This window comes from Ruditapes philippinarum, unplaced genomic scaffold (genome assembly GCF_026571515.1).
Source record: "Ruditapes philippinarum isolate M1 unplaced genomic scaffold, ASM2657151v2 ctg3486_1_1_1_1, whole genome shotgun sequence".
Lineage (NCBI taxonomy): Eukaryota > Metazoa > Mollusca > Bivalvia > Venerida > Veneridae > Ruditapes > Ruditapes philippinarum.
In genome coordinates, this window is record NW_026865550.1 from 18,233 (window position 1) to 33,765 (window position 15,533).

The following is a 15,533-nucleotide window of genomic DNA, read 5'->3' on the forward strand; positions in this document are numbered from 1 at the left end:
CTTATGTCTTCAGCCATTATGAAAACACTTAATTATTAACATTATATTATTGGAATGGGACCATTATTGTCCACTATGGACTATGTTTGAATAATCTTGACACAGGAAAACTATATGACATGTCATGCAGAAAATATGAACGCATTTGACCATGAATTGAAGAAAGATTTCTTTTAAACTTTATATATTAAAAGAAAGTATTGGTTGGGTAAACATTGACCTCTGGACACAAATTGAATAATTTTTGTAGAGGACATCTAGATGATGCTACATGTCTGCATCAATAGTAATGGCTTGTGGATTTCAACAAGTGATGCTTCAATAGTATTCAATGTAGAGAAAAAGAGAGTCCCTGAACACAGCCAAATTTGAATAATTATTTCACAAAACCACTGATACTACATACCAACTAATAATTGCCTAGACTATGTGGTACTATACAATACGATTATTTTCATATTTAACTAAACAACTGATAACCAGAGTGGGGCAAATTTTCATCCCAGGGATATTATCTTATTATCTTAGATCAATAGCGGGACTCCAGATTATACAGACAAATATAAGGCACATTCTGACAATTTGCAAGATTTTTGCTTTGTCTCATTCTTGACACAAGGTCCGTATTTTAACACTTATATCAAAATTATACGCCTGTGTAAGTTTTGACAAGACAATAATATTTTTCAAAGATTTTGATTTCGTTTGCCTTAAAACACAAGGTTCAGCAAGAAATTGAAATGTTGAAAGATCTCCTTGCATGGACCCTTCCTTTCAGGTATCTTCAACCGTAAACCATTAGTTTGGAAGGAGATTCTTTAAAAGCAGAAGTTAATGGCATACGAATAAACGCACTTGACTGTCACAAAAAAGGCTCGCCTTTACGTATTTTTGTTCTCAGAGGTGAGTTAGAAATTAAATGAAACGACAATTTACGTAAGTAATGAATGTTAGAGTTTTGCTAAATTAATAATAAACTTGCACATTGGTTTCCGATACCTATTCAATTTTTTTTGCAGATATATTAGTATGATTTTTTTTTGAAATCCAAGTATATGTCACAATTTTGCTTTTTGTATGTACTTAAACTTTGCCAGCTGTGTCCATTCGTTCACTCTCATTTCTTCAAGTATTATTGACAGAACTATTTCAAGCACAATAAGAATTTGAAAAAAGGCTCGGCGGTGAAAATGAAAATGAAGCTAGAAAGAGTGCATTTGATATAGATATATTGGACTCTGAAATGAAAACTAGTCTTTATGTGGTATGATATGTATTTGATATGGATTGTTTAAAGTTTGGAAATGGAAAAAGAGGTCAAATTGATAACACTGCGTCTGATAATGATTTCTATTGGAACATCACGTGGTTTAAACGCTGAAAATTTATTGGTTATATTTTATAAGGTGTGAAATAAACATATACATGTATATGCCAACACTACTCAGCAATTTTCAGCAATTTACGACGCCCTATCAACTTCATTGTAATGGACTTGTTTTACTTATGAAAATAAATGAGTTGAAAATAAGTCTAAATCTTGTGATCAAATTTCTAAATTAAAAGAAACTAATATGATTTTATTGCTTAAATGTACTTATTACTTCACTTCATGTATTGACATAATTATTTCACGAATGATATATTTTAAATTAAATAAAGATAAAAATAAAATGATCATTTACTAGGATAAACATTGCTGACGAATCATAAATTTTAAAGGTGTATGGAATAATTCAAATTATCCCACGACCAACTTAGATCTTTTAATCCCATTACAGTTCTAAATTTTGTTCTAAGCTTGCGGAAAATGGATCACCCAAATCTAAATAACTTTCCCCCCCATAAATAGAATTATGTTCCTTCATTCATTTATATCAATGTTATATACCGGCCAAAATTTAGGAATGCAATTTAGGATTTGATTATGGCAATATTGTTTCATAATTTGTTGATGATGTTGGCGTATAAATTCCATTAAAGAACCAAATATGTAAACGTTATTTTCGTTATGAGGAAAAACGTGAATGAACTAAGCACAGATTGATGACATTTATAATGGTTTATAATTGTTTTAGTTTTAATATCCAAAAGTCTTTTGTAAATTAGATTTTCATCTTAAATTGTTATATATACAATAGCCAGATTTAGGAAAGGTTGGCATGTATAGTTCATAAAAAATATGAAAACTGATAACTGATCTTTTTAAAAAAAAATTTTCTCCTCATAGGCAGTATTTTAGACATAAGGAAAATATTGATTCCATCATCATCGAAAATCATTATCAACTTCTTCTTTACCATCATCACCATAGTTGTCATCTACAAGTTTTTGTTGTTTTTGAGCGAAATATCCAAACTTTACATAAGTTTTTACTTTTAATATAATAGTTTTACATATAAAAACGGTCAAAATGGTGAGGTCGGATTGTTCGAATACATTTTTATTCAATATTTTTATTTTCATCTCATGAATTATTAGATCTAATCTTAGATAATATGATATGAAAAATTGGTGCTCGAATCTTCTTTAGCATTAGCACAATTGTCTTGTCCAATATTAATAAATTAACACTGGCATCACACCCACCCTAGCAAAACATGCTGTTTCTAAAACCACATGAGGTCATATTTAGAAAGATTTAAGTTAATCAATTTCTTATTATAAAATCATTGCACCGGAAATTACGTACTTAACAGCTTTTCAAATGCAGGGCATAATCCGTTTATTTCCGAGCGGATTACGTTTAACTGTTAACTTCTGTCTTACCGGCATCTTGACATTAACAAAATTTTCTTTATCATCTCTAACTATACCATGAGATATTTGGATGTATTCTTCTGTTTTTATGACGGTCTCCGTAGACATGAGTAAGACATACTCTCATATACTCTTTGACAACTCATTTATAGCGAAAAGATCGAAGAATCTAATAAAAGTTCAGAAGAAAAGGCAGACTTTCTTTACTGTGTAGATTCAGGATTTTTAGCTCGACTTTTTTTTGAAAAGAAAGTAGAGGTATTGTTATAGTCGCGGCGGCGTTGCCGTTGCCGTCCGCAAACTTGTACCTCAATCATAACTTTTTTTATTTCTTGGTGTATTGTCTTCATACTTGGCCACAACAACCCTTGGGACAAGACCTTTCAGTAGACCACACTAACCTTGACCTTCATCCATAAATGACCTTGACCTTCAAGGTCAAAAGTCCAAATTTTGCTTGTTTTTGCTATTATTGGCTGTAACTTTGTTATTTTTGAATGGATTGTCTTCAAATTTGAACACAATAATCTTCAAGGATATTCCTTGCAAAAAAAAATATGAAGGTAAAAAGTAAATAAAAACACACAATGTATGTGGAAATACATCGTATATAGATAGTATAAAAAAACAAATAGAAAATTATTTATTATTTTACAAGAATAATGTTGCTTATTGGGCATGCCTGTTCTTGAAAAAAGACTGGTAGAATATACCTAACATATTGACCCACTCTTATCTCTTAAGGTTAGTATTCAATTACTGCTCTCTTTTTGCAACAATTATACGTATCAGTGTATCACACAGTAAAGGTATTTCGAGAAAATGAGGCTTGCTCGCACCGCATAATTAAAATCATAGACAAACAGTATCATATTTATCTAATAACTATCATTATCTCTTAAAGTCTATTTGTCTAACATGTAATAATTTTATTACATGTAATAAGATATCTGCGTTATGACGTAAGCTTCAGTTTAGAAATAAATAAAAATTTTGTCTGCACGAATACCCATCCTGGGATAATTCTTCCAAGAAAGAAAAACAATATGCCATTTAAACCAATACATAAAAGATATACCAGTGTCATCCCTGCCCCCTTTCTGCCCATTTGTCCGTCTCCTGTGACAAACTAATTTGAATCCTCAAATATATTTCAATACGTAAATAGTATCAATTTGTTTTAATTTTCTTTTTTTCTTTTCTAAAAATATGTCGACGAACCAGAAAATGAGTTAGGACCTATTTAGAAATTTCATTGCTTTAATGAACACAAAAACGTTACAACTTGTATTGATATATTTTGACAAGATTTTTTCCTAAACGATAAACACATGGTTAATTCATGAAAAAGTAGGTATTATTAATTAACTTTTCAATATTAGGCACGTTTTCACTCCAAATGTAAGGCTAATATGAAGCTCACCACGACATTATGAACATAAAACAAGGCCATTATGCAAAAAGTGAAACTCGGCTATTATGAGACTGGAGAATTTTGATAGGCTCTCCAGCTCGGCCATTATGAATCAGCTTTTTTTTCATTGAAAAAGTCACCACTTTGAAATGCTGCAAGTTAGGTTTCCGACACATTTTTTTAAAACACGAATCTCATTTGCAATACCTCACAGCAACGGAATTTCACATGAGTTATTTTTCTTCACTATGTTCTTTTTTTAGATTATGTGCAATTAATTTACAAAAAAATGACAATAAGTAAGTGTTTTCATAATGGCCTTGTTCATAATGGGCTTAAGTCTTCAGCCATTATGAAAATACTTAATCATTAACATTATATTATTGGAATCGGGCCATTATTGTCCAATATGGGCTATGTTTGAATAATCTTGACTGAAGAGAACTATGATATGTCATACAGAAAATATGAACGCATTTGACCATGAATTAAAGAAAGATTTCTTTTAAACTATATATATTAAAAGAAAGTATTGGCTTGGTGAACATTGACCTCTGGACACAGGTTGAATAATTTTGTAGTGGACATCTAGATGATGCTACATATCACCATCAATGAATTATGACTTGTGGAGTTCAACACGAATATGTGATGCTTCAATAGTATTCAATGTAGAGAAATAAGAGAGTCTCTGAACAGAGGCAAATTTGAATAATTATTTCACAAAACCACTGATACTACATACCAACTAACAAATGCCTAGACCATGTGGTACTATACAATAAGATTATTTTCATATTTAACTAAACAACTGATTACCAGAGAGGGTCAAATTTTCATCCCAGGGATATTATCTTATACGAGTAGATCAATAGCGGGACTCCAGATTATACAGACAAATATAAAGCCCATTCTGACAATTTGCAAGATTTTTGCTCTATCTCATTCTTGACACAAGGTCCGTATTTCAACACTGATATCAAAATTGTACGCCTGTGTAAGTTTTGACAACACAATAATAGTTTTCAAAGATTTTGATTTCGTTTGCCTTTACACTCAAAGTTCAGCAAGAAATAAAAAAGTTGAAACATCTCCTTGCATGGACCCTTCCTTTGAGGTATCTTCAATCGTGAACCATTAGTTTGGAAGGAGAGTCTTTAAAAGCAGAAGTTAATGACATACGAATGAAAGCACTTGACTGTCACAAAATAGGTTCGCCTTTAAGCATTCCTGTTCTCAGAGGTGAGTTTGAAATTAAATGAAACGACAATTTACGTAAATAATAAATGTTAGAGTTTTGCTTAATTAATAATAGACTTTGAAAACTTGCACATTGGTTTCCGATACCTATTCAATGTTTTTGCAGATATATTACTATAATTTTTATAGAAATCCAAGTATATGTGACAATTTTGCTTTTTGTATGTACTTAAACTTTGCCAGCTGTGTCCATTCGTTCACTCTAATTTCTTCAAGTATTATTGACAGAACTACTTCAAGCACAATAAGAATTTGAAAAAGACTCGGCTGTGAAAATGGAAATGAAGCTAGAAAGATTGCATTTGATATAGATATGTTGGACTCTAAAATGAAAACTAGTCTTGATTGGGTATGATATGTATTTGATATGGATTGTTTAAAGTTTGGAAATGGTAAAAGAGGTCAAATTGATAACACTGCGTCTGATAATGAATTCTATTAAAACATCACGTGGTTCAAACGCTGAAAATTTATCGGTTATATATTATAAGGTGTGAAAGAAACATATACATGTATATGTCAACACTACTGAGCAATTTTCTTATTTACGACACCCTATCAAATTCTTTGTAATGGACTTGTTTTACTTCTGAAAATAAATAAGTTGAAAATAAATCTAAATCTTGTGATCAAATTTCTAAATTAAAAGAAACTAATATGACTTTATTGCTTAAATGTACTTATTACCTCACTTCATTTATTGACATAATTATTTCACAAATGATATATCTTAAATTAATAAATAGTGTATACTGAAACGTTATTGGATGTTTATTCTTAGAAGTTGTTTAGATGATAAAGATCTTTTGATGAAATTATTAGAAAAAACTGTATTAACAATAACAGAACAGAATGAAATTTGCATATGAATGGAATTTTTGTTACAAATTTTTTTTTTCTCATTTATCTTAGGTAGTTATATTGTATTTCACAATATATTGCATTCAGAGGGCAGTCTATTTATTTGTTTATTTTTTACAGGGTAGCTCTAAATATAAACATGTTTTTTATATTACTTGTACATATTAGTGTTTTGTTAAAAGGGGTTGTTTGTTGTATGCAAAATGACCTGTTACAGTATGGCTTTTTACATAGAACTTACTTACAGATGAATTTTGATAATGGCAGAAATTAAAATTGTTACATATAATTGTAGAGGTTTACATGATCCGAAGAAAAGAACTGATGTTTTTGATTTTTTTAAAAGCAAAATGTAATGCTGATATAGTCTGTCTTCAAGATGTACATTTTACGTCCAATATGAAAAAGCATTTATATTCTCAATGGAATGCTGAATGTTATTTTAGTTTTGGTACTTCTAATGCCCGTGGTGTGGCCATTTTGTTCAAAAGAAATCTAGATATGAAAGTACATCAGATTTTTGCTGATGATAATGGTAATTACCTTGTTCTTGATCTTACACTTAATTCTAAAAAGTTCACATTAGTTAATATATATGGCCAAATATAGACATGCCAGAATTTTATGACCACATTTTTCAAATTGTTGATAATCTAGAAAATGATTCGTATATATGTTGTGGTGACTTCAATCTTGTATTAAATACTAACCTTGATTATTACAATTATAAATCAATGGATAATAATAAGAAAGCTAGAGATTTACTTCTTCAAAATATTAATAGTCGACATTTATTTGACCCGTTTAGAGAATGTAATAAAGATATTAGACAGTATACATGGCGTCGGACAAGTCCGACACAGCAGGCTAGGTTAGATTTCTTTTTTGATTACTGAGGATTTTTTACCTCAGGTAAGGAGTTGTGATGTAGGTCTTAGCTATAGATCAGATCATTCTATTGTAACACTTAGTTTAGATCTTAGCAATGTGCCTCATGGTAAAGGTCTCTGGAAATTCAATAACTCTCTTTATATGATAAAGAATATTTGAATATTATTAATGAAAAAATTGAAGAAATAAAAAAAACAATACTGTTTACCTGTATATAATGTAGAAAATATTGAAAATATTAGCAATAGTGAACTATCATTTGTTATGATGACCAGTTATTTTTAGAAACTCTGTTGATGGAAATAAGAGGAAAAACTATTTCTTATGCAAGTTTTAAGAAGAAGAAAACCAAATCTAGAGAGGATGATTTAATATCACAGATTACATATTTAGAAAAAATTCAAATGATCCTGGAAATGTTAGATTATCAAACTTGCAAAATGAATTGGAAACAATAAGACATAACAAAATTAAAGGTAATTTCATACGCTCTAGAGCAGAATGGATTGATAATGGTGAAACACCAACTAAATATTTTTGTAATCTTGAAAAATATAACTATACTTCAAAAATCATTCCTTTTTTGGAAAAAAACTAATGGTACCATTATATATGAGCAGTCAGAAATTTAAAAAGAAAGTAAAATATTTTATGAAACATTGTATACAAAAACTGATTCTCCTGATGATTTTAATATGGAAGAGTTCTTAGGCAACATAACTGTCCCAAAATTGAGCAGAAATCAAGCAGATTCGCTAGAAGGTCTCTTTACCTTTGAGGAAATTTCAGAAACACTTAAGAATATGAAAAAATGACAAAAGCCCAGGGTCTGATGGTTTTACATCAAATTTTTTTTAAAGTTTTCTGGAAACAAATTGGACATTTTGTTGTCAGAAGTATTAATTATTCTTTTATTAAGGTGAATTATCACTTACCCAAAGGCAAGGTATAATTACCTGTATCCCGAAAGAAAAACAAACCAAAACAATATTTAAAAAACTGGCGACCAATAACTTTATTGAATTATACTTTAAAACTAGCCTCAGGCACATAGCCAAAAGACTTAAGTCAGTTTTAAATTGTTTGATAGATACAGACCAAACAGGATTTCTAAAAGGAAGATTTATCGGAGAGAATATACGATAGTCTACGATATAATGAATTATTTAGAAGAAAAAAGAATGCCAGGACTATTAGTAATGATTGACTTTGAAAAAGCATTTGATACACTTTCTTTTGATTTTATAAATAAGACTTTTGAATTCTTTAATTTTGCCCAATGTTTAGAAAATGGATATCTCTTTTTTTATACAAATACTGAAACTGCTGTTCAAATGAATGGATTTTTGTCTAACTTTTTTAAAATAGGGCGTGGTTGCCGTCAAGGAGACCCAATCAGTCCTTATATTTTTATCTTATGTGCCGAAATATAGCCATCAAAATAAGAACTAATAAAAATATAAAAGGTATACATATCAACGGAACAGAGTATAAGATTTCACAGTATGCTGATGATACCTCTTTTACTGTTAGATGGATCTGATCAGTCTTTAAATTGTACGCTTGATATTTTACATGAATTTTCTATTATTTCTGGATTAAGAGTTAACTTTGAAAAAACACATGTTATATGGATTGGCTCTTTAAAATATAGCACTAGATCAATAAAAACTAGGTGGAAATTAATTTGGGGTAGTACATCATTTAGATTACTTGGTATCAACTTTCACGTTGATTTAGAAAAAATGATAACTTTGAATTATACTGCAAAAATTGAAAATATCAAAAAATATATCCAGTGTTGGAAAAGAAGGGCTTTAACACCTATTGGTAGAATAACTGTTGTAAAGTCACTGTTACTTCCTTTATTAACTAACTTGTTTATATCACTTCCAAATCCAAATTCTCAGATGTTAAAGGAAATAAGTAATATGTTTTATGATTTTGTGTGGCAAGGTACACCAAAGATTAAATCTTCTGTATTGGTGAAAGAATATGTAAATGGTGGTCTAAAAATGATTGATGTATGTGCTTACATGAAAAGTTTAAAACTTTCATGGTTAAGAAGAATTGTATCATCTGAATGTGATAAATGTTACACTATTTTAGAAAACTTTTTAGATATTAGGAAGCTATTTAATTGTGGAAAGTTATATACAGCATATATATTTAATATTTTGAAAAATTCATTTTGGAAAGATGTTTTAGGTGCTTATGTAGAATTTGTAGAAAAAACACCGATTATTTCTATGGAAATGTTGTTAGAAATGCCTCTGTTCTATAACCAATATATTTTGATGGATAGAAAACTATTTTTATTAAAAAACATGGTATGATAAAGGTATAAGGTTTATCAAAGATATTATGAATGTGAATGGTATTTTCCTTGAAAGGAATGAATTGGAAGCAAGATTAGGCATTAAAGTAAACTTCATTTACTATGAATTAATTACAAGTGCTGTCAAGAAATACAGAAGTGTATTAAGTTTTAAAGTTATGTGAAAATTATGAAATTGCTTCCTATTCTCCCATTATATGTTGTTATTTAAAGCCTATACTACTTTGTGTTAAAGGTACATCAGACATGTACAATATATACATAAAAAATGATGATATTCCAACTTGTCAGACTAAATGGAACACTTGCTTTCAATTAAGTCAATCTGACTGGAATAAAATACATAGTTGGGTTTTTGACATTACCAATGATTCTTACTTGCAATGGTTTCAGACAAGACTAACACATAGAATATTAGCTACTAATTATCTTCTTTTGAAAATGAATTTATCTGTTACAAGTATGTGTACTTTTTGTAAATCAGAACATGAAACATTGTTACACCTATTTTGGGAATGCTCATTTGTCAAAATATTGATGACAGAAATTATTAAAATTGTTAGGAATCATGATGCTTTATTTGATATTGATTGTAAAACTTTTATATTAGGTTATACAAAAAAGAGCCAGTCAAAGTACAATATCCTATGTCTAGAGATAAAGAAATATGTTTATTTATGTAGGAGAAAAAATATTTTACCAAATATAGATGGATTAATTAGAAGTTTTAAATTAGCCTCTTCAATTATTGATGCATATGCAACAAATACAAAAGATAACATAATGAATTGGACAATTGTTCAAAAAATCATTATTTAATTCTTTTTAGAGTAATGTAAATTTATAATTTATTAATATACAGCCATTGCTTTTTGTTAAAAGTTTGAGTATAAGAAACAACAACATAATGTTTTCTCTGTTCAATCTATGAGCTACCTTTCTTTTTTTCTCTTCTTTTTATTTCCCTTGTGATTTTTGTTTGTATATTATTTTGTGTATGTACATTTGTATATATTATTGTGGAAATGTGAAGTTGTGATTAATACTCAATGACAATAATCAATAATTGTTTACTAAATCAACAAATATTTGATACATGTGTATATATAATATGATAAATAAAATCTTTGTAAGGTATGGAGGGGGATGCCCTCGACCCCCACATACCCATGACGAGGGAAAAAAAAAAAAAAAAAAAAAAAAAAAAAGATATATCTTAAATTAAATAAAAATAAAAATGAAATAATCATTTAATAGGATAAAAATTGCTGACAAATCATAAATTTTAAAGATCCTGTATGTTTTGTGATTGATATTGTTACTGTGTGTATACCACACTTGCAAAAAATTATATATGTATATAATTATGCAAATAAAACAATTTTCAAACATCAAAGAATATGTAAAATGTGTACTGCAAATATTTGTGCACATTATATTTAATCAATAAATTATATGCATTCATTTCTTATTGGAAAATTTGACTTAGAATTTATAGAAAATAAATTTCTAATTACCTCCCTTTATTTACATGAAATGTTAAATTCGGTAATATCTTTATAAATAATGCTTATTGGAACTTACAATATTGACAAATCTTAATTTGAGCATCATATTTATGAAATAAAACCATGAAAAAAATGTGTTACAGGATCTTTAAAGGTGTATGGAATAATTCAAAATATCCCACGACCAACTTAGATCTTTCAATTCAATTACAGTTCTAAATTTTGTTCTAAGCTTGCGGAAAATGGATCACCCAAATCTAAATAACTTCTCCCCCCGTAAATAGAACTCCGTTCCTTCATTCATTTAAATCATTGTTATATACGGGCCTAAATTTAAGAATGCAATTTAGTATTTGATTATAGCAATATTGTTTCATAATTTGTTGATGATGTTGTTGGCGTGTAAATTCCATTAAAGAACTAAATATGTAAACGTTATTTTCGTTATGAGGAAAAACGTGAATGAACTAAGCACAGATTGATGACATTTATAATGGTTTCAGTTTTAAGATCCAAAAGTCTTTTGTTAATTAGATTTTCATCTTAAATTGTTATATATGCACTAGCCAGATTTAGGAGAGGTTGACAGGCGTTGTTTATGAAAATATGAACTGAGAACCGATAACTGACCTTTTTTTTTAAAAAAAGAAGTTTTTTTCTCCTCATGGGCCGTATTTCAGAAATAAGAAAACTATTGATTCCATCATCATCGAAAATCATTATCAACTTCTTTTTCACCATCATCATCATAGCTATCATCTACAATTTTATGTTGTTTTTGGGCGAAATATTCAAACTTTACATAAGTTTTTAAAATAATAGTTAACATATAAGTCCGTTCAAAATGGTGAGGTCAGATTGTTCGCATACATTTATTTTTCAATATTTTTATTTTCATTTCATGAATTATTAGATCTAATCTTAGATAATATAATATGAAAAATTCAACAACAGATAATATTTATTAATCAAGACTACATGTTAAATATACAGAACACACGTTTTGGATTGAATGTTTTGTTTCAATCTATGATTGTTATACATTGTAATATTCCGTTGAAACAGACAAATCTATGACGATGAACACAAAATGCTGGAACATTTTCAATGGTCAAGATTCGTTGTTATAGCATGGTCATAATGTACAGCAGAATTTTGCGTTTATTCTAAGCATTGGCCACATTGAATTTGTTACTTTAAGTACAATAAGAAATTGACATAACTTTGGACCCTGGAACTGAAAACGAGGTATATGAAATACGATATGCACTTGAGTCCGCAAAATGATACTTTTTTAATACATCAATACCTTTTTATTTTTACTTTACGGCTACAGTTTTCAAAATGGTACTTCTTAAAACTATATTGTTTTCTTCTCTATTTTGTCATGATTAAATTATGATTATTAAGTATTTTGTAGGAAAATCAAAATATTATCTTTTAACTTTTTTAATTTTCATGGCAACTTATTTCACATTCAGATCTACATTTAACTTGCCCTTAATAAGATTCTGAAAAATATACGTTTGCCTTTTCTTGAGAAGAGAAATTTAAGCCAGTTCTGAGGTATATTGTGCTACTTTCTTCACGTTACAATATCTAGCATGCTCTACATGTGAAAAACTGATATAATTATGTTTTTGATAATCCTCATTCTGTTAAAGAAAAGCCGTTTTTAAGTATTTTTAGACAGCAGTTAATAGATTGTTTCTTGCAAGGTTGGCATAGTAATAAGTCAGGTAGCATAATGTTAGACCTTTATCACCATCTTAAAGAAAAATTTGAATATGAAAGGTATCTTGATCTATTACCTTTTGATTTAAGAACCTATTTAGTAAAACTAAGAGTGTCAGCTCATTTATTACGTGTGCAAACAAATAGGTATGGAATTAATAGATTACCCAGAAATGAACGAGTATGTCTTTTCTGTGATACAAGAGACATCGATGACGAATTCCACTTTATATTTAAATGTCCATGTTTTAATGATATACGGCGGTTATATATTGATCGATATTATTATATCAGACCAAACATGCATAAACTTCTCGAATTGTTAAATTGCAAGGAAAAGGATACTCTTGTTAAACTTTGTAAATTTAGTAAGATTGCTTTTAATCGTAGAAATAAACAAATGAGTCAAAATATATAATCATAATCATCCTCTTAATTACTCATTGGTTAATATAACATTTGTATTGTTTTATATAGATTGTGTGACTATAATTATGTTGTGTAAATATGTTATTTATGTGCACGATGTACATGTTGTACAAGTGAAATAAATGTTCTGTTCTGTTCTACAACCATTTTTACATTATTTAACACGTATTTTGCACTTTCAAAAGAAGTAATAATATATTTTTTTCTGAGACTTAATATGCCTCTCATTTATCCAAATACATTCTAATAGTACATGTATAATATTGTAAACTATCAGACATGATTCTAAAATAATCACTCTAAATTCTGTTTTTTTTACAAAAATGATTTAAATCAATGAGTTCTTGTTTTCTTTAGGATTAACACAATTGTCTTGCCCAATATTGACACTAGCATCACACCCACTCTAGTAAAACATGCTGTTTCTAAAACCACATTAGGTCATATTTAGAAAGATTTAAGTTAATCCATTTCTTATTATAAAATCAACGCACCGGAAATTACGTACTTAACAGCTTTTCAAATGCAGCGCATAATCCGTTTATTTCCGGATCGGATGTTGAGAGCCGGATTACGTTTAACTGTTCTTTCTGTCTTACCGGCATCTTGACATTAACAACATTTTCTTTATCATCTCTAACTATAACATGAGATATTTGGATGCATTCTACTGTTTTTATGACGGTCTCTGGTCCACAAAATTATTTTTTATTCTGAAAGTTCCCTTGCTTGCTTATTGTAGGCGGTGTTTAGTATGTACCATCTTAAGATGGTTAAAAAAAATCATTAAATAAATACCATGTTCGTGTTTAAATATTGAGTTCGGCTTAAGCCGGTGTTCGGTGGGTGGGGGCGTGGACGGTACTCTGCAACTGCCATCGATGGACAAAATTAACTAAACATAACCTGCAACATTCTTTTTAAATTTTGGCGTTTTGTGCGTTCTTTGAGTTTTCTTTTTTGCTATATTTTAGATGACGATGACATCTTGAAGTAGAATGGCACGAAAAGTCACTTTGAAGGATTAAAGGTGCCATGGTCGTATGTTCGTTAAAGTATGAACATAAAATATTATGTCTTTTCAAAATGTTGATGCATGTGTTTGAACGTTTATACGTTTTACATATATTGAAAATATCAGACGAAATGTACATTTAACCTTAATAAAAAGAAAAAGAAAAAACATTTAATTTGATTATAGCCCATCAATGTCATAGTGTCAAAAGATTTCATTTCTGTTGCACTTTGGCATAAATATTATTATACTTGCAGGTTCATTATTTTCAGACAATAAATAAAAACCTATAGTGTGTGAAATATATAATTATTTCGTAAAAATAGCATTATTTCAAAAAAGAAAATTGTATCAATTCATAATATTTAATTAATAAACAAAGCAAACATTTTTTAAAAATATTAATATGTTTATATACTTATATTTACCGAAATTGGAATACTTTAAGGTGACATTATGCTCATATTTTCAATGTTAAGTTCACTTAAACTGACATTTTTTTAATGACTGTAATATCGGTTATTGACCAACAGTTGATATTGAAAAATGTTTAGGATAAAATAAAAATCTGCCTAAAATATAAAAAGATTGCCCCACTCTTTTTATAAAATTGATTGTTACAGGTAAATTCTGATGGAAATTTCTGTAGGTCATGTGAGTTTTGTATCGTTTAAGCGTAGTACATCATAAAATCGAAAGGATTTATGGCAAAATTTAAACTTAATTTGACTTTCACCTGTTTCATTTACTATATACAATTTAATGGGCATAAAGCAACTTTAATGTATCATTTAACAAAATAAAATACAATGTTTTCATGTCAATCTAATGAAATACGAGTAGGCACATGAAGGAGTGACTCATTATATTTTCTTCTTACATAAAGTGAATCTTAGAATGTTATCTTTTTCAAACTGAATCTTTTTTCACGAGCGACAAAAACTCGTTATGGAAGGACAAAAAATGACTATGAGTTTCATGTCTGTATTAATTGTTCGCTTAATAACAAATTAGCAAGCATCAATAATAAGCCGCCAGGGATAATAACATTGAATAATATATGAAGAGCACGCCACAACAATAAACCATCATTAATAGAGCTGGATTTTCCTGGTAAAAACCACGTGCTCTAACAATGAAAAAAATATCTTATTAAATTGCTCATTGAATTTAGAGACACTTATAATACAGATAGCTCTGTGTTGAATTGGTGCAACTACATTTTGCAAATATTTACTAATTTTAAGCACCAAAGATGTTTCACGCATGGAAAGACATATTCATGGCATAATGTTCAAGAACTTACTTGAAAAAAACCAACCA